The 25,606-nt window shown below is 42.4% G+C and overlaps 1 non-coding gene across 1 annotated transcript; it reads right to left on the reverse strand.

The window, feature by feature from the left end:
- Nucleotides 1-6,437: 6,437 nt before the first annotated feature.
- Trnap-cgg (transfer RNA proline (anticodon CGG)) lies at nt 6,438-6,512 on the reverse strand. The gene has a single exon. It is a non-coding gene; the product is annotated as a tRNA-Pro (tRNA).
- Nucleotides 6,513-25,606: the final 19,094 nt, after the last annotated feature.

Below are 25,606 nucleotides of genomic sequence, written 5' to 3' on the forward strand. Positions count from 1 at the left end.
TTATACTCCGCAAGCCACCCAATGGTGTGTGGCGGAGGGAACTTTACGTGCCACTGTCATTACCTCCCTTTCCTGTTCCAGTCGCGTATGGTTCGCGGGAAGGACGACTGCCGGAAAGCCTCCGTGCGCGCTCGAATCTCTCTAATTTTACATTCGTGATCACCTCGGGAGGTGTAAGTAGGGGGAAGCAATATATTCGATACCTCATCCAGAAACGCACCGTCTCGAAACCTGGACAGCAAGCTACACCGCGATGCAGTGCGCCTCTCTTGCAGAGTCTGCCACTTGAGTTTGCTAAACATCTCCGTAACGCTATCATGCTTACCAAGTAACCCTGTGACTAAACGCACCGCTCTCCTTTGGATCTTCTCTATCTCCTCTGTCAACCCGACCTGATACAGATCCCACACTGATGAGCAATACTCAAGTATTGGTCGAACGAGTGTTTCGTAAGCCACTACATTTTCTAAGGACTCTCCCAGCGAATCTCAACCTGGCACCCGCCTTACCAACAATTAATTTTGTATGAACATTCCACTTCAAATCGATCCGTACGCATACTCCCAGATATTTTACAGAAGTAACTGCTACCAGTGTTTGTTCCGCTATCATATAATCATACAATAAAGGATTCTTCTTTCTATGTATTCGCAATACATTATATTTGCCTATGTTAAGGGTTAGTTGCCACTCCCTGCACCAAGTGCCTATCCGCTGCAGATCTTCCTGCATTTCGATTCAATTTTCTAATGCTGCAACTTCTCTGTATACTACAGCATCATCCGCGAAAAGCCGCGTATTCCGGGCTATTATGCCGTGGTCGAATGGATTTCAACTTAAAACCCAACGTTTCGTCATCAACTGCGAGACGTTGAGTATTAAGGTGAAATATATTCGACCACAGCATAATAACCCGGAACATTTTATTAATTGTGGTTGGCTCTGAGCACTATGGGACTTAACTTCTGAGGTCATCAGTCCCGAACTACTTAAACCTAACTAACCTAAGGACATCACACACATCCATGCCCGAGGCAGGATTCGAACCTGCGACCGTAGCGGTCGCGCGGTTCCAGACTCCAGCACGTAGAACCGCTCGGTCAATCCGGCCGGCTTATTAACATTTTACGATATCACCGTCGTCCGCCAACAGATACCGTAGTGGCATACCTACGAGAGCGCTATCTGTGTGTATCCGTTAACAGGGAATGCTTACAGCCAGAAGGCTCAGCGTGTTGCAGCCGTGTGAGGCAAGATCACAACTAAACCACAGAGGCGCACTCGTGCTTCCTACAGCCAACTGAACGAGTTTGGAAGGGATCAAATTGGGGCGTTACGAGTGGCAGGATGGTCCTTTTGGAGAATTACCACACAAGCTGTACGCGCTGCGTCAGCTTTGTAACGATGCTGGTATCACTGATCACGCGAACATCTTTATACTCGTAGAAGAAGTACTGGATGTCAACGCAGCATAGACGCCGTCGTATTGTAAGCGCACCAGTGTCAGGTCGTACACCTTCCAAGGCTCAGATAAGAGGGCTTGGGAGCCCAGACGTGTCTACACGAACTGTTGCGAACCGGTTGTTAACAGTGAGACAGTGGGCACACCTCTAGCCCGTCTTCCACTCACGCCACACCGTCGATGCGCACGGCTCGACCGGTGCCGTCAGAGGATCACTTGGAAGACTGAACTGCGCGCAGTGGCCTTCAGCGATGAAAGCAGATTCTGCCTGCCGTTTGCGCGTGCTACTTAGACTTGGTGAGCGCTGCTTCGTAGAGTACATTCGTCCGAGACACTCTGGCCCCACTCGAGGCCTAAGGATGTGGGATGCGATAAGCTAGCCCGCATCTCGTGGTCGTGCGGAGCGTTCTCGCTTCCCACGCCCGGGTTCCCGGGTTCGATTCCCGGCGGGGTCAGGGATTTTCTCTGCCTCGTGATGGCTGGGTGTTGTGTGCTGTCCTTAGGTTAGTTAGGTTTAAGTAGTTCTAAGTTCTAGGGGACTTATGACCACAGCAGTTGAGTCCCATAGTGCTCAGAGCCATTTGAACCTTTTTTTTTTTTTTTTTTTTTTTTTTGCGATAAGCTCTTACAACTGTCGTTCAGCTTTGATGTTTCTCGATGGGACCCTAAACAACGCTCGGTACGTGCAGAATATTGTTGGATCCGTTCTTTTCCCTTTCTGGCAACAGGAAGGTTGATGTGTTGTTCCAACAGGATAATGCTCGCCCACACACTGCCCGCGAAACGCAACGTGCTCTGGAAGAAGTGCAGCAACTTCCCTGGCCATCACTATCTGCCGACTTACCTCCAATGGAGCACGCGTGGGATATGATGGGACGAGAAGTGACTCTTCCGACTTTTCAGCCGACAACTCTTAGAGAACTACGTGAACATGTCGAGCAGGCGTGGAATAACGTATCCCAGGACAGTATACGCCATCTGTACGATCGCCTGGATGTCAGAGTCAGCGTCTGTATTGCCGTCCGTTGAGACTATATCGTGTACTGATATCGGGGTTTCAGCGTAGGTCGATACCTAGTACCTCAGAACTGCTTGTGCTACTGATCTGTAAATGTAATCATTTCATGTACTCCATATGCACTATTGCAACAATAAATCTTTAATGATTTGGAAACATCCAAATGGATGTACTGTAGGTGCTCCGGTGGTCCCGGTAGCCTACGGTGGAGTGGAGGCCGAGCGGTGACCTCTCCAGTTGTCAGGATGCTAGGAAATGACTGTGGACGCGTCAGAAACGCCAAAGAAACATTATTAATTCATAACATCTTTATTCCTGCCGAGTACAATGTGGCTTGGTGATATCAACGACCTTCCCCGAGTCCTCGCTGACTCGTAGCGATGACACCAGCTCCGGGCCGCACCAGTCTTGCTAGCACAGCGCCGCGTGCTGTGATGTAGCGGAGGAATGTCCTTACTTCGTACTTCGGCCGCGCGTGGCTGGTGGCGACCGGCTGCCCGACCGGCTCGTCTGCGGACAGCGGGCCGCTGCGCATAGGAGGCTCCGGGTTGGAGTCCCGGCGCTGTCGGCACAAGAGGCGTTCTCGTAATGCGGAGTGTACTCTATCCCACCCAGTCTTCTTCCCTGCCCCTCCTGGTGGCTCGTCCGCGGTGGACGGGCGGAACGGGCTGCAGTTCCCCAGCGTCGTCGGCTCACCCGGTTGTGACGGCGAATGCACAGGGCCTAGGCCCCGCACGATCTCGACGACGGCTTCCTGATGCGGTCAGCATTGGCGGCGAGCGAGTCTGCTGCGATGTCTGCTAATCCTCGGTTGATGATTGACAGCGGCAGCAGAGAGGACCAGAGCTGGTACTGTCCCCTCACGTCTGCTGCTGGATGGGCCGCCCTTACTGCAACATCTCCTCAATAAAGATTAACATGTCGATCACCGGGCCGAGCGCTACGCAGCGATCCAGTACACATCTAAATGCAAGTCTAACGGAGTGCCTTGTTGCTATCAAAGCTGGCGTATTTAAAGGAAGCACGAGCGATGTCCTGACGTCATGCTCGTCTGTAATGAATGCATTCGTTCCACTTACACTGCTGATTCATCTGTCGTACTCGCCCCTTAGGTGTTCTTGCGACAGAGTTACGTCTTGTTACGGCAGACTTACGCGAAGTTGCTAAATGCAATACAGCTGACGCTATACCTCTGTCTTGCACTCTACGAAAGTCTCCGTCTAACACAAACCCGCGTGCTAAGCAGTTCTCTCTCGCCTGTTGTGTGTAACCAGGCCATTGCCCCTGCGTGACGACACGTTCCATACATGTGCAGTCCTCTTACCTTTTGGCTAACCTACTGCCTCTGGCTCTCGGCATAGGCAACGAAACTTTGACAATATTCCACGTTTCCAACTCTTTACTATTCAGCGACACTACAGTACTAATTGTTTTCCGGCAGTCTATATTTGCTCGAATGTCTTGTAAAGAAAAGTAGAATTGTACAGACACATACTTAAAAGTCTTTACAACCCACAAATTTTCTTTTACACTAAACTTAAACGTTAATGGGATCTTTCATGCTCTGTAGCAACATAAATTTTTTGATAGTGTGCTACAATTCGTTTTTGTTATGTACTACGTTTCGTTCGGAACGCCATATCTTATAGAGTTAATTTCTCCTGAAAGATCAATATGGATTGAATATAACATAACAAAATAAAGAGAGGCACACTTTCTTGGCGATCTTTAACATAAAGAACCTTCATAAACTGAAGTTTCCTGTGACGAGAAATGCGAATGGACGATCTGTATTATTTTAAAGAAATTTTTTATAGCCAAGATCGCGTTTGAAACTGATTTTTTTATTTATTGGTTTCTGCATATAAGACTGCCACCTTCAGATCTTTAAATTCTTTTTTTTTTTGTACGTTATGTTCCATGTTAACATTTTAGTGGAGAGTACATTGTACATACCACACAGGTCTCTCAACTATGTTACACTATGTATTTCGAGTGAGAAGGTTCCATGACGTACTTCACTCGTCATGTAAATGTAAACATTGACATAAATTTGCACTTTTACTATATATCGTGGATTTTAACAACAGACATGCATCAAAGGAGTGCTGCATTTGTTCACGTGCTGAGTTCCACAAGGTGCATTTTAGATGTGTATATTTGTACTTGAGACCAACCTGCTTGTAATTTTATTTTTGACAAACTTGTCTGGAAAGTGCAATATACTCTCCACTAAAATGTTACTGCGGCTTGAGTAATGAACACACAACATGGAACATGTCGTTCATCCAAAAAAAGTGTTTAAAGACCTGAAGCGACAGTCTTACGTCTTGAAAAAGTCGTTGAACCTTTGTAAGGTCTCGCTCTGATTTTCTAATAACCATCACACTGTATCAAGCACCAATTAAGGATTCAGTTAAAATAACAAAAAAAAAAAAATGGCTCTGAGCACTATGGGACTCAACTGCTGTGGTCATAAGTCCCCTAGAACTTAGAACTACTTAAACCTAACTAACCTAAGGACAGCACACAACACCCAGCCATCACGAGGCAGAGAAAATCCCTGACCCCGCCGGGAATCGAACCCGGGAACCGTTAAAATAACATTCGTACTGTAGATACGTACCGGATCTGATGACCAACAATTTGATACTTTACAATGAGGTTCACTTTATTTTTTGATAATTCTGGTAACCGCGGTCATAGCATCAGGAAATGTGCAGCATCAGCAGCAACACGCATAGCTTTGTTTTCTATATTATATCTCTAAGCTTCAACTCACTTCCTTTTAGAACTCCCACTGTTTTCCAAAAATTATCCGTGGAATAATATTTTTATTTGGGATACTTGGTTTATAGTCTTATCTGCGGTATACATGAGACGTTAACAGTTTTTATATCTACTACAAGTAATTGTTTAACGTTAATTCATAAAGAAATATTTATTATATTGTTTTCATGTCTTTCAATCCTGCTTAGATGATATCCGAATGTAGTTGTCGATCTGTGATAATTTTGTATAAACATGGCAGATGTTATGCTGTATCGACGTATTTTTCGTTTAAAAAATGCTCTTCTGTTTCCTTACAATTTTACATCATTTAGTCAAACCAGAAGATTAACAAACAATTAAACAGTAATTGACTTAATGTGATAGCGATCGACACTAATGCGAAAGCAGTGAAGTCTGTTACCATAATATGTTTTTAAAATATGTCTCACGAGGACAAAAATGTTCCGCTGCGAGACATTACAGAGTTTGTATTTTGACAGAAACGACGCCCTTTTCTATTATAAAGAAAAGTACTTCAACGGAAACTATATGGTTCAAATATCACTAAACATGGAGGAAGCAAGTTTTAAAGGGACACACAAAAGATAAAATTGAATTGCTTGCTTTATGTTCAGTGTCGTAAATACTGCTTCCAAAACTTGAAGTAAAATTCTAATTACGTTGTCAGAAACTTACATTCGGTGGCACAAAGTGGCAGAAGTTCTTAATTCAGCTGCCTCGCCTGCTGTGAAAAGATGCGTTTGTCCGTTGCAGTGTATTTCACAAACCTCGGCACGTTGTACAACGTCTAGCGTATGAATGTTTGAAGGGCCGTATCCATTAATGCGTGGTCTGCCTTCATATACTGACTGTTTACTAAAGCTATTGTGACAGCCGATATTGTGTATACGTTCGTAATTGACATATCTGGCGCCGCTTAATTGTCAACACGCGCATAAAGGGAGTATCACGCTTAATTAATTTTCGGTAATCTGGAACTCCCTTTTCTACCGGACTACTAAACTGGGGCATCATTTATCAAATGCACTGAACAGAAGCTGTTTCTTTGTCTAGTTTGGTAGTTAACTCTGAATATGACGACGAAGTACTTCTGATAAATACAATTTATCCCTAAAATTTTTACAAACAGTTTTGTTATAAAACTTACTGGCAGATTAAAACTGTGTGCCCGACCGAGACTCGAACTCGGGACCTTTGCCTTCCGCGGGCAAGTGCTCTACCAACTGAGCTACCGAAGCACGACTCACGCCCGCTACTCACAGCTTTACTTCTGCCAGTACCTCGTCTCCTACCTTCCTACCTTTGTTATAGCTTGAAACCCGTCTCCTTACATATTTCCTTCTTTTAGGGAGAAAACATAGTGACTGCCAGTACATTAGCTTCATTTCAGTTCAGAGTTACAGTGCACGAATCGATGCCCGTTAGGATTAAGTTGAATACTGTAAAGAGATAGCTTGCGGGTAGAGGATGTGTATCACAAAATTTTCTTTCACGATTGATTAGCTGTCGCGATCACGCCAAGTGGACGACGCGCTTTTTTGAGAGATCGCCTCTAGAACAGTTCACTGCTCTTTACTGCCATTCATGCAGGAATCCTGCTTGCCGTAGATCTTCTGAAACACAGTATATCTACCGTGCACGGAGTCTTCCCACTGGTCTTTGTTTTGTTTGGCCACCAGATGTCTGTTCGTTACAGCCGCAATATTCGTCTCATCGTAAGTGGTGCAGAGTTCAAAGTTACGACGGATTTTCCATTGCTTGCTTCAGCAGCGGGTCCGTAGACTTAACTAAGATCTTTGTTTCAAACACCAACAACTTATTCAGGTCCTGTTCTGTGGTTTTTCATGTAACACACGCATGCAGAACAACTGATTGGTTGAATGTCTTGTAAATGGTTACTGTAAAGTTTGTTGACAAACTTCTAGACTTGAGAATGGAATGGCCGTAATAGCAGTGATTGTTGGCTTATAATTTCGCCATTATTTCGACATGGCTGTTTGTTTCTCTATGAATACAGCTCCCAGGACATTTGTATTTCGAATTATTGAACGTCGGGGCATGGTCCACCTGCAATGTGGAAACTTGGGAGTCATCTTTGCGACCTATTTCAGCCTGCGTTTAGTTTCATATAACCTTTTTCATATTGATGCGGAGACCCAATTTATTTGCAGTTGATTCCAGGCCCTCATCCGTTTCGTCTAATTTTTGCCTCGAGTAACACAGCAGTAGTTTCGTCTACGTTACTACAAGTAGATATTAGTAGCTTTCAGTCTTGTTGAAGAAGCTGCCAACTAGCCTTGCTCGCTAGGCGACATTGGACGCCAGAGAAGGAATGATGGCCGTCGTTTTTCGAAGAAATTACGGACCACATGTGGATGAGGGTTCTCCTACTATAAAAACGCTGTGGAGTCGTCAACAGGAGCTGTATCAGTTCAGACCACTGTATGCGTCTTGCGGCTTCTCTTGTCCGTCACTTTAACTTCTCCCTCATTCTTTTGTTATGGAAGAGTATGGCGCTGGAGGCAAGAGGGCATGTTTCCACCCGACTACACGGCAATCAGGGCGTCTCAGCAATCCTCGCTAATTCGAATGTAGCGCCTGGCGTGAGGCACAGTATACTGTATGACTTGATGAATGTCTCCAAAATTCTGAGTTTCAAGGTCCCAGAAATACGAAATTCTTCCTGCGACCTGTACACGACACGTCCCAAAACTTTAGGCTCAGAATTATGCAAACGGTGGAAAATTCCAAACAGATTATTTTAAGAAAGGGAACCACTTTTTGTAAATTAATATCTCAGGTCATCAGTGAGCACTGGTTGTGTGAACTTGTTTGTAAACTACCTGTGTTTCATAACAAAAAACTGCTCAGCGCCGACGAGGTGCTCTTCTTATCTACATAGTGTCTCATCGAGTCTGATGCTGGCTTCAGTGTTAGGAAAGACTTTTTTCTTTGTTGCAGATGTCAGAACAGCTTTGATAATTATTTCGAAAAACAGAGAGGCGCTACCAGAAAAAAAATCATATTTTTCATCTCGGCCAAAATTTTATCGTTTGTGTACATGAAGGATAGTATACTATATGTTGACTTCACGCGGAAAAAATAAATATTCGTAATATTAATTTTCAACAATTTTTTCCAGTAGTATACAGGCAATGATCTATAAACCTTTGAAAACAGGCTATCCATCTTATAGTAAATATTAAATTAGCATTAAGAAAATGAATTTTCTTACTTTGATTCTGATCCAATGGTGTCGCGTTAGCAAATAACAATGGAGGTGAGTCGTGCAACTAAATTTACAATTCTTGGTTTAAGCGAACAAAAAGGACCTCTTGTGATACTGTGCTATGGAGGTGGCCTGGACGTATTTAGATACACCAACAGATATTTTTTTTAAATGTTACACTGACGGTAGGCATTTCCTAGCACGTGCACCGGGAAACAAAATTCCGCGATAAAGTGGCTCTCATTTAAACGAGGTACGAGTGATGTCGGCAGCGTGGGTGGGTGGCGACAACACGGGAGCCGTTATCACAGTCACTGGACAGCACGCTGGATTTCACGCGCCTCTTTCTATACGCGCGCCCGTTAAAAGCGAGGTTCGAAAAGGGAAAAAGACTGCTGCCACCAGCAGCTAGCAAGACCAGCTCTGTTTGTGTTCGTACGCACTGAATGCCCTTCTGTTCGTGTCCCTACGTGCCTAGTGAATGCCCTTAGCTTCGCTTGCCCAGCAGTTGTAAATCAACTGTCCTTTCGCGTTCTCTGGGGCTCTCGAAACCGTTTCCACAAAGATCACTGGAGTGCTATGTGTCATATAAATTATGTTACGCTCGTATTTTAATGTATCGACTGCTAATATTTCATTTGCATTGTATCGGAAAAAGAGGACTCGGATGGTCCATGAAGAAGCACAAGTTTCAAAACACGAATGTTTCGGAATGCTTCCAAACGAAGGAAGCACAAAAACTTTCAGATTTAGGTCGGATGGGTTTTATTAATAAAATCTTCCGAATTAGCTACTTTTACTGTAAACCAATAAACTGTATGTTCCATCAGCCTACCAGCGGTATAGGAAAAAAAATCATTGGGCAGTAGAGACTGACTAAGCGTCCGATAAATTTCATTGCAGCTTGATTGCCCCTCAGTTTTAGGTAGTAAGCCAGTAAACCCCCAGTTACTTAAAGAATTAAACTCCTATGTATAAAACGGCTTCAGATGTCTGATTACAAATGAGTTAATGTGTTAAATATTTGCTTTTAGCATGTAAGCGTGAAAAAGTTTAGGAAAGGTTTGAAATTATGCGTAAATTGTATTAGAAGTGTCAAAGTGCTCTCAGTATGAATGATAGAATTTTTCACGTACATTCAGACATGTATGTAGGTAGCGTTGCAAAGTGTGTTGCGAATAGAATTATTAGTGAAGAAGTGATAAATTTAAATTTCAGGCCTGAATCTGCCGTTTTACCGCATGAACATCAGAAATGTAGTAAGCAATCAGCTATTTTCCTTTCATCATTGTGTGTTTTTGGGAGGGGGGAGGGGTGGGGGTGAGCGAAAAGAAGTTTCGAAAACATTTGACATCATGTGTCAAGTTTGTTTGACATCTCGTAGTGGCCTCATTCTCAAGTACTGGATGTATGAAGTCAGGGTATTTGCACGCTGTCATTTACGATGCCTTCAGGGAAACACACCGTTTCTAACTGGAATACTTGTCGTATTACATTAAATGTTTAACATAAGTTAACCTGTTAATGACTAGATTATGCAGCATTTAAATATTAAAATCGGCCAATAATTGCGCGAAATATTGAAAATCAAATTTTCGCTGCCCACGGAAGCTGTAAGATGGACAAATGCAAATGGACCATGGTACTGTGCTCCGGGTTCCTGGATAGTCGTTTCATAATATAGATTCCCACCAGGCTAGTCTGGTCGTTCTCGCACTGCCCTCGCTTCGAATTTCTTACTTTAGGCACGTATGACGAGGCACACTTCATGGCAGTAGGATGACGATATGGGCTATGTAGGAATACAGACGCAATGCTATATATTTATTTAGTTCATTCGCCGGTGGCCGAGCGGTTCTAGGCGCTTCAGTCCGGAACCGCGTGACTGCTACGGTCGCAGGTTCGAATCCTGCCTCGGGCATGGATATGTATGATGACCTTAGGTTATTTCGGTTTAAGTAGTTCTAAGTTCTAGGGGACTGATGACATCAGATATTAAGTCTCATTGTGCCCAGAGCCATTTGAACCATTTTTAGTTCAGTCGTGTACTTGAAATGCAGTGCAGAATACTGACGAGGACATCAGTAAAAAATCTGTGGGATGTACGATTTGAGAAAGGCAATTATTCGGTGTGAATTAAGTTTTAACAGAAGATAAGAGACTTGCGTCTTTGCTCAAATAAAAAACTAAATTTCGCTATACTTTACCTTCGGTTGCAGATTCTAGCTTTGGTGATTAAATTGCGCTGATAATTTTTCCGAAGTTTGAAGTAGTAAGGGAAACGTAATACGTCCCACTGCTTAAAAGCCAGTTGCGAGGATCCGCAGATGACGTTGCTAGCTTTCGCGTGGTGCTTTTGGCCGTACATTACTTCGCGAAGAAATTCATTAAGAGGCTTTCTGTCAGTTCTTGAGGGAAGCTGAAGTATTTCCATAATCGCTTCGTGGATTTACTTATATATAAGAAGAAAGGCCTTCCATTGTACGTATATGAAGATGGTAGACGTCACATCTTTAGAAATTTGTAGCGAGTGGTGCTCTCGGTTGCGTTCGTGTTTTCCGGGTGCACTCGCGATGAAAGCGGGTAGCGTCGTTTTCCCAACAGTGTCCGGGCGGGCGCTGCGGATAATGAACACGTCGTATCTAAGAGGTCGTTACCATTACAGTGGCCATCAGGCTACGGCGCCCTACTTCTTTAATTTGATGCCCCCTTCCTCTGGCCGCTCGTCGCTTGAGCCCGCCTACTGCAGGCAAGGACGTCGACTCTCTTCCTACTACACAAAATTTCTAACTTTCGTTCCAAACAAGTTGCCCCTTCATAACTGGCTGAGATTTGCAAGCAAATGTGGATGAAACGCCGTCATTGTACCGATGACCCTATCACACAGTTGTAAATTAGTGGTCCACTCAAAAATTTTATTTTATTCCTATAAACGCGAGACGTTGACCTTGTTTACCAGTCACTACCCGTTGCTGTAAAACATTACAATTCCGCGTAATCATACGTTAATACTAATGAATAATTAAATCTTGAAATAAGACAATTCGGCTCTAGTTGCTTTAGCAGTTGCTGCTCAGAATTTTCATGGGAAATAAGTTCTGTCTTTCTTATGTGTGTGATTTAGAAGGGAATTTGGATCCCATTACTCTCGAATAATAACTGCCGTGTCTTAAACACTAGGCTCTTCACTCGGTATGAACTTTCAAAACGTCGGTTATTGATCAACCACATTGTCTAGCATAAGGTAAACAAGATGGAGTTTGATGTTTTAAGAAAGCAGTAGTGTTCAAAAAGATTTCGGACGAGCACCGGCTACAACCCAAAAATTTTTTTGAACATTCATTCGCAGGGAAAATTTTAAAACACACACGGTAGTAGTGTTATAGCTGTGCACTAACACTAGTAATTTCTAATTATTACAAAACTCAAGATTACCATAAAACCAAATACTTACAAGGAGACCGCACTGAAATTGGATTTTTGTAATGTTTTATAGTTATGGTGTGTGAAGTTCTGAACTCAAATATCTTTCCACCACAGCAGTTTGATGCAGCTCTGAAAAATTCTCGAGAAAATCTACGTTGAAATTTTCCATGCGTCGTTAATTCCGTAATACGCGGTGTAATTTGAGGATGGGCCACATGACTCCGTGGTAGAATGCTCGCTTGCAGTGTGGGCGCCGGCCACGGTGGTCTCGCGGCTCTAGGCGCGCAGTCCGGAACCGTGGGACTGCTACGGTCGCAGGTTCGAATCCTGCCTCGGGCATGGATGTGTGTGATGTCCTTAGGTTAGTTAGGTTTAAGTAGTTCTAAGTTCTAGGGGACTGATAACCACAGCAGTTGAGTCCCATAGTGCTCAGAGCCATTTGAACCATTTTTGCAGTGTGGGCGGCGTGCGTTCTATTCCCGGCCGATGTAAATTTTTAAGCAATAGTGCGTGTTCTACAATCATTTCCATGACGTGTTAAATACATAAAGATAAATAACATTAATTGTTCATATTTTTTCATTTAAACAGTCTTTTATAAAAGATTGGTAATTAAGAATTTACATATTGTGTGCGATATTTATATAGGAATAGGAAAACAAGCATTTTTCGAAAAAAAATGACAATTAGGTACCTGTTAACAAGCATATATTGGATGAAGTTTATATTGAAATGACGTAGGTATCAGATCTGAACGGAAGATACGAAGAAAATTATGATTGAAAAACGACTCGATTCAGCGCTTACCAGTGTGGAGCACAACCAATTTTCTTCCTTTCCATCTTTACGTATTTACAGCAATGTTAGAACATTCACCATTGTCAAAAAACTTTTATCAGCGGGGAATTTAACCCGAGCCACCACAGAGCCATGTGATCCGTCGACAAAATCGGCCGTGAATTACTGAAAATTTCAAGGTCAGTTCTCTGAAGGATTTTTGAGAGTTCCATCGAACTATTTTGGGAGAGTGGTATTTGAGTTGTAATCTTCACGTACCATAAATATAAAAAGTTATGACAATCCATACGAGAACGTAAGACACAATTTATTTACTGTAATAGGTCTGAATGACGCCGCAACTCGTCTAACTAAAAAATCCATTCTCTATCGAAAAAATCAGGTAATACCCTTCTTAGTGCTGTCTCTCATTAGACTTTATAATTTTATTTTTCTGTCCGAAAGAAAAAGAGTAAGCATGTGATAAACGTACGCTTAAGGCTCTCACTTACAAGGGTCGTTGAATAATTAATGCCCACATTTTTTTTAAAAAAAAAAGCCGTTAATATACATAGACAAACGCCCTTTTTGGTGCTTCATATTTGATATTTGTTCTGTGCGCCGGCGAAGTTTCGAACCGTTCTGACAAATGGCAAAACCGTAGTACAGAGTCAAAATGGCGTCTACATACGACTCACGTTACAAACAGCGTGCTGTTATTGAATTCTTGTGTGCAGAAAAAGAAACCGTGTTAAACATCCATAACTGTTTGTGTGCAGTGTATGGCGATGCTGCAGTTGATAGGAGTACAGTTGGGCGATGGGTAAAGAAGGTTACAGCCTCGGGAAATACAGAAACAGAGTTTCACGTTCGGGACGTCCTGTCGCAGCCACTGCTCCAGACATGCTGAATCGTGCGGATGCCGTTATTCGTGTCGACCGGTGCATCACAGCTCGACAGTTGGATCTACAGTTAGTTGGATCTACAGTTGTCGGTCAGCATTGGAAGTTCGTCTTTAGTGATGGAGACTCTCGGATATTCAAAGGGGTGCTCACAGCGGACCACAGGAATCAAAGAAAGGCTATTTCATCTGATTTGTTGGAGCGTTTTGAGACCGACGGCGAGGTCTTTGCCGGCCGTTGTGGCCGAGCGGTTCTAGGCGCTTCAGTCCGGAACCGCGTTGCTGCTACGGTCGCTGGTTCGAATCCTGCCTCGGGCATGGATGTGTGTGATGTCCTTAGGTTAGTTAGGTTTAAGTAGTTCTAAGTCTAGGGGACTGGTGACCTCAGATGTTAAGTCCCATAGTGCTTAGAGCCATTTGCACCATTTTTTTAGAGGTATTTCTGTCACGGATCGTTACGGGGGACGAAAGCTGGGTGCACCACTTTGCGCCGGAAACAAAAAGGCAGTCCACGGAGTGGCATCATCCTCATGCACCACGAAAGAAGAAATTCGAGACAACCCCCTCTGCTGGAAAAGTCACGGTGACAGTCTTCTGGGATTGTGATGGCGTCATTCTCGTGGATGGGAGGCCAAGTGGGTCAACCATCAATTAGAGACATACGTGAAGACTCTGAATAAACTCAAGAACTGTTTTCGACTTGTTCGATCGGGCAAGAACCCAGCAGAAATCTTGCCACAACACGATGATGCACGCCCACACACAAGTCTGAGATCGCGAGAACACATCGCGAAATTGGGTTGGACATCATTGCCTCATCCACCCTACAGTCCAAACCTGGCACCCTCGGACTTCCATCTCTTTGGGCCGCTTAAAGATTCTCTACGGGGAACACACTTTGAAAATGACAAGAGTGTCAGTCACGCAGTGAAAACATGGCTACGCGTACAGGAGAAGAGCTTTAACCAGCAGGGAAAATGTGTTCTTCCACAACGTTGGCATACGGCCATAGAAAGTGATGGAGACTACGTAGAAAAATAGGACATGAACGAAACATGTTGCCGGCCGGAGTGACCGTGCGGTTCTAGGCGCTACAGTCTGGAACTGCGAGACCGCTGCGGTCGCAGGTTCGAATCCTGCCTCGGGCATGGATGTGTGTGGTGTCCTTAGATTAGTTAGGTTTAAGTAGTTCTAAGTCTAGGGGACTGATGACATCAGATGTTAAGTCCCATAGTGCTCAGAGCCATTTGATCCAACGAAACATGTTGGTGCATATTGTCACCAAATTATGAATCATAACAATAAATATGTTCTAAGGAAAAAAATGTGGGCATTACTTATTGAACGACACTCGTATATGTAGTAACCTGTGAAAGAGTTGACCTAAGTTTTTTCGGAAAATCGGGTAGTTCTGTGCAGATCAAACAGTGCGTATGCAGATATAGTTTGAATTCTTTTAACTGCACCCAGAGAACTCGAGTGAAATTCATGTGCTCTTGTCAAAATGTACTCTCATTTTTTTCTCTTTTGAATACGAAACTGTTATCAGCGTGGCCATTTGTGTCAAGTTTGAGCCGTGCGTGAACTCGAATACGTGCCTTTCACTCGTCCGTTTGAGCAATTCTTTGAAACCTGTCACTCAGTCAGACCGTCAGCTTGGCACTCTGCTCTCCGTTCAGCTGGAAAGGAATCGAGAGAAACCATCTTCAAGCTGTATCTTCAATAAGCTGCTGAGGCGTTGTGGTGCGGCAGCCGAATAAAACCGCTCTTCAGCTGCAGTTAGATTTTTGGGTTCCAGTCCCGGTTTTAACTAGCCTTAAATAATGGCACTGTTAATTGTTACATACTCGAGAGACAAAACTCTTGGAAATTCCAATACACGTATTAATTAGCTTACGCTACTTTGATCGTTTTTAGAGGGAACGTTGTTCCGAAAAACTTCGTCGCTACATATTTTTACAAGACTATCCACGATTCGCTTCTTACTTCGAGATTTAATGTTTAATTTTGAACTTTCGTGTATTATGTTTTAACTTTGTTCCAAAAATGGTAATAGTTTGTCACTCGTTATGTGGTGCACATGTGTAACGACTTTGAACTTATTTGTATATAGGGAAATTAAAACTAGCATAATTCATATTCGATGCCGCACACCCGGAAGTACTCGATGGTTTTATGCAGGGATGGAAGTGTTACTTGAACAAATTGATTGCAACATAGGGAAAATATAACGGTTGAGAAATTTCCATTGATTTTGCGGGTGAGCTCACGAAACCCTAACATGTCTCTTTGCAACAATAAATTCGATAAACTGACGACTAATTATATTTTAATATTCCTTAAAATATAGCTGTAGCATTCGCCAGAACCCGGAGGATCACTCGCTTCAGTGACGAGACTCGACAACGGTTGACAAAACAGAAGAACGGAACAGTGATCCTTAATACATGGTTACATTAGTAACAGTATTTTCAATATATTTTCAGTCCCTATACGTGCATAAAACTAGAGAACTAGCACTTATTTATTACACTTTTGTAAAACAATCATTTTTGGATGATGATATTGACAGAAACACTTTGCCGTGAATGGGAGAGTGGATTTTTTCCTTCGTAACGTGGATACCCGACACCGGAGAGTTGGTGGAGAATAGTTCTGCTGAACAAGCCGACGATTACAGAACGTCAGAAGTGAGTAATTGGTTGCGCGATTGTTTATGTCAGATGGTCCATTGATGCTATTCAGTGTCTCATAAATATGAGCAACGATGGGCCGTTAATCTCCCACCGCGTGGCGCAGCGTGCGACGTTTTTAAGCGGTTGCTGCCGGATACGTTCCGAACCCCGAGAGCGCTCTCCCCATTTCCGTTATTTGCTACGAGCTTGCAAAGCTGTGCATTAGGTAAGAAAATCGTGAATAGTCTATTAGAGATCGTGACCGCATATAAAAATAAAGCCGGCCGAAGTGGCCGTGCGGTTAAAGGCGCTGCAGTCTGGAACCGCAAGACCGCTACGGTCGCAGGTTCGAATCCTGCCTCGGGCATGGATGTTTGTGATGTCCTTAGGTTAGTTAGGTTTAACTAGTTCTAAGTTCTAGGGGACTAATGACCTCAGCAGTTGAGTCCCATAGTGCTCAGAGCCATTTGAACCATTTATAAAAATAATTTCACGAGGCGTTCATGGCGGCTATGAGTACTTAAACAACTGATAATTTCCCGTAATGCTGTTAACTTGATGTTTCTGCTGGTACCAAGTAATAACTAAAAGGAAAAAAATAATCCGCATTTATTATTCGAACTATCTTTCTTTGTTTGGCTTTTCGTAAGACTGCTAGTTACACGAAGGCAAGATGAAAAGTTCTTGACTTGGCAGTGGAAGAATTTCTGTTTAGCTAAAGACACTTTTTTCAATGTTTTTCCAGTAAATAGAGTCCATGCTGGAAGTGCAGTTCTGGAAGACGTGCAGATTATAAACTCTCGGCTGCTATAATCTCTTCATTGGACTTAGAACCTTTACCCATCATATTTCATTTAACTGTGAATGGTCTTAAAACTGCTAATTAGCACAAATGTTACAAGAATCCTTATTTGAAATTCATCAGTTTTCCCATGTTATTGTGAATATATGCATTTTACCGATGAAAGTATCTTTTTTCTTTTCAGTCGATGTATCTTCACACTTCATTTTCATCCTACTGGTCCAGAAGACATGCGTAGTTATTGTTTTATCCTGAAGAAAGTAATCGTTTTAAGAGATTTCTTTCATATCCTCGCAAACAGTGGCCATGAAGATTGCAGCATATGGAAACGACTTCGCCTTTTACTGTGCAAGGCCGCAGGCTTGCATTTTGTCGCATTCAGAGCAACAAGGTGGGCACAGAATTGATCTCTTATATTTAAAACGGATCTAACATTGCTGCGATATTCGTTTTCACTTTTATTTTCTCAACAAACGAGACATCCATCTTGCACAAAGTCTTATCACAGGCAATATTTCATGCAAAAAGTACCGTTATGTTTTATGTGACATGACTGTGGCTTAAGCTGTGTCAGTATAACGCTACACGTCAAATAGCATGTTGTGCTCTACTCCATGTTTTCGTTTTTGGTCTTTCATGGGCAGTACGTCATCGCTGGACTCAGCCGCCCGTTTCTTAATGGCTGAAAATGTTGGAGCACAACTGTTATGAACCGTCACAAATTTTGGAAGAATATCCATTGACGAGAAGCCATCTTAACAAAGAATTTTATGAGTGGCCCGTTATATAGTTCATTCATTCAACGAAACATACAAAATACAATTTGAAAAAGAATCCTTAAAAACAAAATTATTCGAGATATCAAGCTGACTTAACTTGTCTTCCAACGCGGGCCAATATGTCAACTTCATTATTTCATTAATACCATACCTAAATTCCACTCGACTTGTTAACGTATCTTGACGAAAACAATACAACAAAATAGTTCTACAATTCCTGAGATAGGGAAGCAGCTGGTAAACTTTTGAAGTCGTCAACTTCTAACTTACACGTATTTGCACGGAAAATGACCAGCAAAGGCTTTCCCGATATTCATTTTTCCTCAAGTGCCAATGGAAATGACGACAGTGCTTGAAATTTTTCCCGGTAGCGTTGCAGCCATTTTTTCCTCTCTGCGGTCTGTGTGCTAAAATACTGATTCGCCATTCCGTTATTTGGAAATCCAGGGATGTGCGTTGGCGCGTGTGCGTGTGTATGTGTGTGTCGTAGCGCGCAGCGACTTAAAGCTAGCAGCTATATATCTTCATAAAGATTGGCATTAACAACACCCTGCGTGTTATAGTCACTAGTTTTATAGCTTCGCTTCGAAAAATTTTCCCCTCCGTGATACTGTTCTCGGGCGAGCTTCGGTAATAAATGCAAATGTTGCACACTTTATGCTACAGCTGCGCCCTCTCTAAATGGCTGGCTGCGTCACAGACTTTACAGGGACTTACGAGATCGCATGCGAGGGAGCAATGTTTGACTTTTTTGTGAACAAGTGGGAACGGAGCTGTCTCGCAGCCAGAATAAGAAGTGATTGTTCGTCTTTTACGGAGATACCTTATCCATTGAGCCGATTTCGGAAAGTGAGCTGCTCGTAAACCAAGATATAATAAAACATCACTAAAACAGAGAATCAGAAATACATATCTAATCACCACTGTAGGTCTGCGCTGTAGCCGATTATATAACTTAATTCAGTATTATGAACTTAACTGAAACAGTGTATCGACTTTGGAATTAAAATATGTGGCCTATTGTAGTATTCTCTTCAATCAACGTTTGTAATTATAACGATTTTCAGTAATCGTATTGCCAGCAAACCTTACAGTTTTTCATCACTAATGGGCCTTACGGGACTCTAAACCTTCTTCCAATCTCTGTCACAGTATTTTGTTAAACTGTCCTTCGTTTTTCTACACGGTCCCTCTATGTCGTAGCAGTTAAGATCTTTCATTGAAGTAATTAAGGAAATCTACTGATATGTTTTAAAAACACAATAAGAAAAATAGATAGTGAAATAAAGTGTTCACGTTGTTCGATGTTAGGTGCGATTGCCTTTAACATTTAGTAACAAATACGTGATGGATATAAAAGCAAGTATATCAATGAAATTATAAAAAGGCGAACATTCAAAATGAATCAAACAGTCATGCGGAAAAAAATATTAGTAGGGTACTAATTTATACATTTTCTCTCTGAAAAACCATGCCCAGAAAATTCTGAAAACTGTTTTCGGGACATCTTTGACATCAATAGAATGACTGTTTAGCGTCAAATAAGTTCGATTAAAATCTCACAATAATGTCTCAAAATTCTGTTACTGACCGAATTCCTTTTTCGGTAATATACTGCGACTGTTCGGCTAAAAAACCTGTAATATAATGGAAGAAACTGAAATTCCAAAGTATCGATGATTCGAGGAACCGCTAATACAATTGCGGAACAAGAGCAACGTGTCAACGTAATCTCGTGTCTTTAGATGATATTTGTCATACCGCATCTTTTTATTCACAGAATTGTCTATTCTTTATTCGACTACCTGTACGGTAAAAAACATTGTTTTGCAAATCGACTATCGTTTCACCTCACAAGCGAGGAGACTTCAACACCACCTCACATTTCTAATATTTTTGTACTTTACCCTCTTTTACAGCGTTGTTTCAATTACTCGCAATCATTGGCGCGCATTTTGTGTTACTAACAAGTGGCACCTCTGTGGGATATACAACTACTGTAATTCTACGGCATTTGCTGTGCAAGTACAAGACGCTAGTCTGTTTGCAGAGCTGGTGTCGTCTTAGACGAGGCAGAAGGCAAATGCTAACATTTCCGTTATTCATCGTCTGGTAAACCGCAGCCGCCGCTGTTTCAGTGTGTCTGTATGCAATGAGATGAACCCTCTTTTTCAGCGATTTGCATAACAGATGTAGCGACGCCCGCCAGGTACCGAATACCAAATTCCGCGAATGTATAAAAGTATATACAAACAGCCCCAACGATTTAGGGCGTTTTTGGAAATGTGTAATTTTTTTGTGTATATCTTTGTTATCCTGCGCTCTACAAGGATTAACATATCAGAAAATATTTTGTACGTTTCTCTTGGTTGTCGCTGGAACATTCGTAGCGATCCTACAATTTTAAAAGTTTGTCTAGCGCGAGGGTCAAAAATGAAGTTTAGGCTCGTATATGAGACAGCAGTGACGTACTCGAAGAGAGCAGAAGAGGACTAAAAGTGTTTAGGACCACGATCAGTGTCCTGGTGGGACACTTCACAAGGTGGAGACACACCGCCGAGCTTTCATGCGAAGACCAAGGGAATAGACTCTTAGGGTTTCCTGGGCACTACAGTGGTGATGTACGGCCGTTCGTGATGTGGTCCGAAAGTGTTGCGCTCATATATATACAAAGTGTAGGCACTGGAGACAGAGATATAAAAATACTTCCACCAGGTCAGCTGTATTTACTGGTAGTGCCCCGAATTTCATCAGTATTCGCCCCTCGAAAGAGGAAAAATGTCATATACGCTATCAATCGGCGAATCGATCCAGTTGTATTCATATTATGATTTGTTTGTGCGTTGTACTTCTGAGCTATAGATCCGGAACCAACAAAACAGTAGCTCTAATGCGTACAGTAAAACGCTTGAAACCGGACCCCGACTGGCCAGAGCTGCAGTCCATCGATCATTACTGCAGAGCGCGGGCTTAGTCGCGGCCATTTTCAACTCCTTGTGTTTCGAGCACCTCTCAGATTGTCAGCAGGTCAACAAGTTTACTTACGCGAGGCTGCACCGGCACGAGAGAACAGTATCTTTTGCACATAATTTGGTTCCTGTGATAGCCACGTTCCGCGTTTTCATTCAGAAAGCGTCCAACCGAACAGTCGAAGCGAGTTTCCGGAAGCAATGGTTCAAAAGGCTCTGAGCACTATGGGACTCAACTGCTGAGGTCATTAGTCCCCTAGAACTTAGAACTAGTTAAACCTAACTAACCTAAGGACATCACAAACATCCATGCCCGAGGCAGGATTCGAACCTGCGACCGTAGAGGTCTTGCGGTTCCAGACTGCAGCGCCTTTAACCGCACGGCCACTTCGGACGGCCCCGGAAGCAATCTTCTATGACATAGCCATAATCTCCCTTCAGTCATTCCATTCTGCAATGGCAAATTTCGTGACAGTAAGGAGAAGCTCCACAACAGATTTACTTGGCAAGAAGTAAGCCACACACACAGATCGAACCGCTGACTTGATAAACGACTCTTCCTATGGTACACCAGGCACGCTACCTATGGTTCTTATGCGATTTTCCACATCTGTTTACGCAAATCCCAACCTAGTTCCTTATTTATGCCTCAGAAACACAAAGTACTAACTACCAGATTATACAAAATCTAATACAGTAGTGGCCGCATGAATCTAAGCGTGTGAAGGCCATTTACAAGCAGAGGCCAGAAATTACGACCTATCGATTTCGACATATTTCGGCTTACTAATCCTGTCAAAGGGCTTTGCTCCCTACGCATCCGTTTTCGTAAAAATTAAACTCAAAGCTCATGTCAAAGGATCCGTTTCGTACCAGGTAAAATCGCTGGAACACTCGAAAATAAGCAAATTTTATTTATGCAAGGCAGGGCTGCAACCTAAAAGTATTCGAAAAATCGAAGAATTAGCGATTCGGATTCGTTGCAGATATATTATAAGGGAACAGCCCTTGCTAACTGGAGCGGAGTCCAATTGGTACAGTTCCTGCGTTTAGATTACAGTCGGCTCTATGTCCGCGTGGACTCGAATCGCACATTTTATTCTTTAAATCAGTCGTGAAACATACATTATAATTTTAAATGAAAGAAATTTTATTTTGAACAATGAAAAGTGATCAGCACACTTGTCTACGTACTTTGACGATAGCAGTTTTTCTTTCGTGCAGATTGTGTGTTTATAGTTTTATTTTCTTGTTCTCACGAAACATATTAACCATTTTTAGGAAATTTTTCTTGTAGGCAACGTGGGTATAGTAGCAAAATTATTATATTTTGTGAGGGGTTGTCTTCAAAATAATGACATTAGAAATCCCGAAATATTGGTCTTCACAACGAGGGCAAGATACTAATTTTCCATGTTATTACAACCTGTTACTCACATCAGAATAAAGTTGAGTAATGCAGACGCATGAGGTTCGCCCATCGTACGCTACTACATCGTAAATGTGGAAAGCGGCGGCAGTTAGCGACACTTGGTGGGAGCGATAAAACTTGTGTTCCTCGCCGGCCTGTTAACTGCCCAACACGACGCTGCAGCCTCAGCCGCTGACATTAATCTCGCGCATGCCCTGAAGTCTAGCGTCTTTCATCGAGATTTATTCATGGGCTCCTCATTTAATATCGTTGCGGCAGTTGATGCTTCTTTCTAATTCTTCGTGAGTTATTACTACTGACGACAGTAAGAACAGCGGAAGAAAGAAGTGACGTATTTCTGATGATACGTTTTTAGTCATGATGATTGTAGAAGTGATAGAGATGTTCATACCGCCTTCGTGCTGTTTCATTAGTAGTACTGCTAAACATTCACGGCTGCCTGTTATATCTGATATAAAAAGATCACTGTAAAAGCAATGAAAATATTCTTAATAATTTCATTGTTAAATAATATACTCGTACCTGTAGATCTTACTGTAACTTTGAGTTTTTCCCCTGTTGTTTGGATGAGAGGTAACGCCATGTAAAGGAATTTATTGAACTTAGGTTATAAGGAGCATAAGCTGTTCTGACTTGAAGTTACAGCTTCCAAGAGCTTCATTGTGTTTAAAATATCAGACGAATGTTTACTGAAATGTAATTTAGTGAAAAATTAATTGATATTTAGTGGTCGCACTTGTGGATTGGTTTTGCTGGGCTCTGGTGATCGTTCACTTCGTCACATAATAGTAATTTCCATGTTGCAATATTTGCTGAATTGAAAACGGTCATGAAAGCTCTCAAGGACCACACTCCACACCGTTTATTTTTACGCCGTGTGTTTGAGTGTACGTTTCGTTCGCCATATGTTTACGTTATCACTTTGAATACCACTGATTTCCGCCTGAAATCACCATTTTATGAGTGTTTTTCTTTAAAAAAAAACACCAGTCTCTTTAGCATGAAACCAGCAATGCTATTGCGAGACGTATATCTGGTGGTGTACACTGAGGTACGTAATGCGTTGTAGCAATGACAGCGTTCAAAGTGCTACATGATTGTAGGAGATTGTGACATGTTTTTTTTTTCTTACAGTGCTCATACTGAGAAGTTCACTGACAGTGAAAGTAAATATATCTGAAGTTAAATATTTTCAACATTTCGCGGCTCTGTCAGCAACTGTATTAATATTAATTTTAAAAACCAACAGCCTCAATTTCAAAGTTTACCTAGATTGACCTAGGTTTCAGTCGGGATAACCCAACCTTCTTCAGAACAAAAGTAACTACCGTTTGTCCATGGTGGACATCGTCAAGCTAAAACTACAAATCCATAAATTGTCGTCAGACTGTAAAAACTTATCTGAAACTGCCTCGGCCCCACTTCGCGACCGCCACGAGTGCTGTACTCGAGTATCTTCTTCTTCTTTGTCTGAGGCACCTATTCTCTCTAGCTGTCAATAGAGTTTGTATATTAGCGTGCCCATTATTTGTAATATGTTGAGCTGCCACAGGTTGTGCTAGAATCTCAAACACGTCGTGCAATCCCAGTTTGTAGCGTAAATTCTGCGTTTCCATCTTATTACTGTCGTCTGCAAATAATGCGTGATACCATTAATTAGACTGTGTTGTACGGGTAGAGAGGGGGAGGGTGGAGTGTAGGAGAGAAAGTGGTTCGTGCGAAGTGACCGTAATTTTTCAAAGCTAGGCCTGTGCTATTCACGCTGCACAATCGAGAAATAGTCGTACATTATCCGCAGTCGAGCTTTAGACGCGACTATAAACAGACAAAAGACTTTTTGCCCACCCTCTGTGACATTTGTTCGTGACCTCTTTTTATTTTTTAACCGTATAAGGTTTTCTAGCGACAATAAATAAAGCGAAACGCACTTCTCGTTGTTTTGTGTGTTGTGTGCTTTGTCTGGAATGAATGTCCTCTGCTCTTGTCACGTGGCCAGTAGCATGGAAAATTCTGAAATGAGGAAAAGAAAGTGAAACACGGGCTGCGGCGTCACCTAGTACACTTCTGCCTACATTAACTGCAAATGAACCGCTTTTCTGCCGTTTCAGTTATATCTATCTACTGCAGTGCACATATTGGATGAATGGGTCATTTGCTAATACATTGCGAAAACTTGCGCGGAAAGCTTGTCACAGTTCCTTTTTCACTAGCGACCGTTGTCTTTCTCCCGAACGAACAATGGAACCTGTTCGCTTTGTGTAAATACGATTTATTTTCACGTTTGTGACTTCGTGCTACATCGTCAGCACCGACCAGTGTAGTTCTCATTTATCTGTTTAGCAAAAATAGTTGCACAGGCCGATAGCGAGTACTCTATGGCCATATTAAGATGAAAGTGGTGGCCGAAATTGTAGATGGAGTGAATAATACAAGTCGGGTAAAGTAAAACTGTTCCAGAAAGTATTGATAAGACCGATGCGGAATTGAAAATTGCTAATGAACAACAGAAATGCCCTTAACAGAAGATATTGGAAATCGTGTGTCCCGTGCATCAGTCGGTTTCTGTCGAATGTCTGCGCATGCACATCTCCCGCGTGTAAGAAACACATGAGGTATGAGCACTACTAGAATACGCACATTTTAGTGACATTGTTAAAGATGGCGTGAATATAGACGTAGATATTGTGACATATGAGTAGGTCAGGGAGAGCCACATCCTTGCCACCAGGATCAGTTGACTGCGGTCCTTTCTGAAAGGTCTTCTAAAAAGATTGTACAGCATTAATTCCTATTGCAGAGACGCTTCGTCAATATGTCAATGAATTGTTCAAAATCACTGGCTGTTTGAACAGGTGCGACGGTCTATGATGCCACGAGAATAGAGTCGGGTAGAAACAAGCGCAGAACATTTTGAATATTTGTTGTGAATTTCGAACTAGAGAACTTGGGGAAATTTTCTTTTGTTAATAACAAATGAATTTCGAAATTTGTTCATGGGGACTGTTTTTTATGTGAGGTAACTTCTACGAGGGTGAGTCAAATGAAACCCTTAAATATTTTTTTAAATATTATTTATTGTGCAGAAGTGGTACAAAGATGTATCACTTTTCAACATAATCTCCCCCTCCAGCGCTTACAAAGTGCGTAAATTCCTTCAGAAAAAAATTCTTTTGGTAGTCCGCGCAACCACTCATGCACCGCGTGGCGTACCTCTTCATGAGGACGGAACTTCTTTCCTCCCGTTGCGTCTTTGTGTGGTCCAAACATATGGAAATCACTTGGGGCAAGGTCTGGGTTGGTCGCTCTCTTCGTTTCCGGTTGGTGGAAGTGAACCCAGGTCTCG

This window comes from Schistocerca nitens, chromosome 3 (genome assembly GCF_023898315.1).
Source record: "Schistocerca nitens isolate TAMUIC-IGC-003100 chromosome 3, iqSchNite1.1, whole genome shotgun sequence".
Classification (NCBI taxonomy): domain Eukaryota; kingdom Metazoa; phylum Arthropoda; class Insecta; order Orthoptera; family Acrididae; genus Schistocerca; species Schistocerca nitens.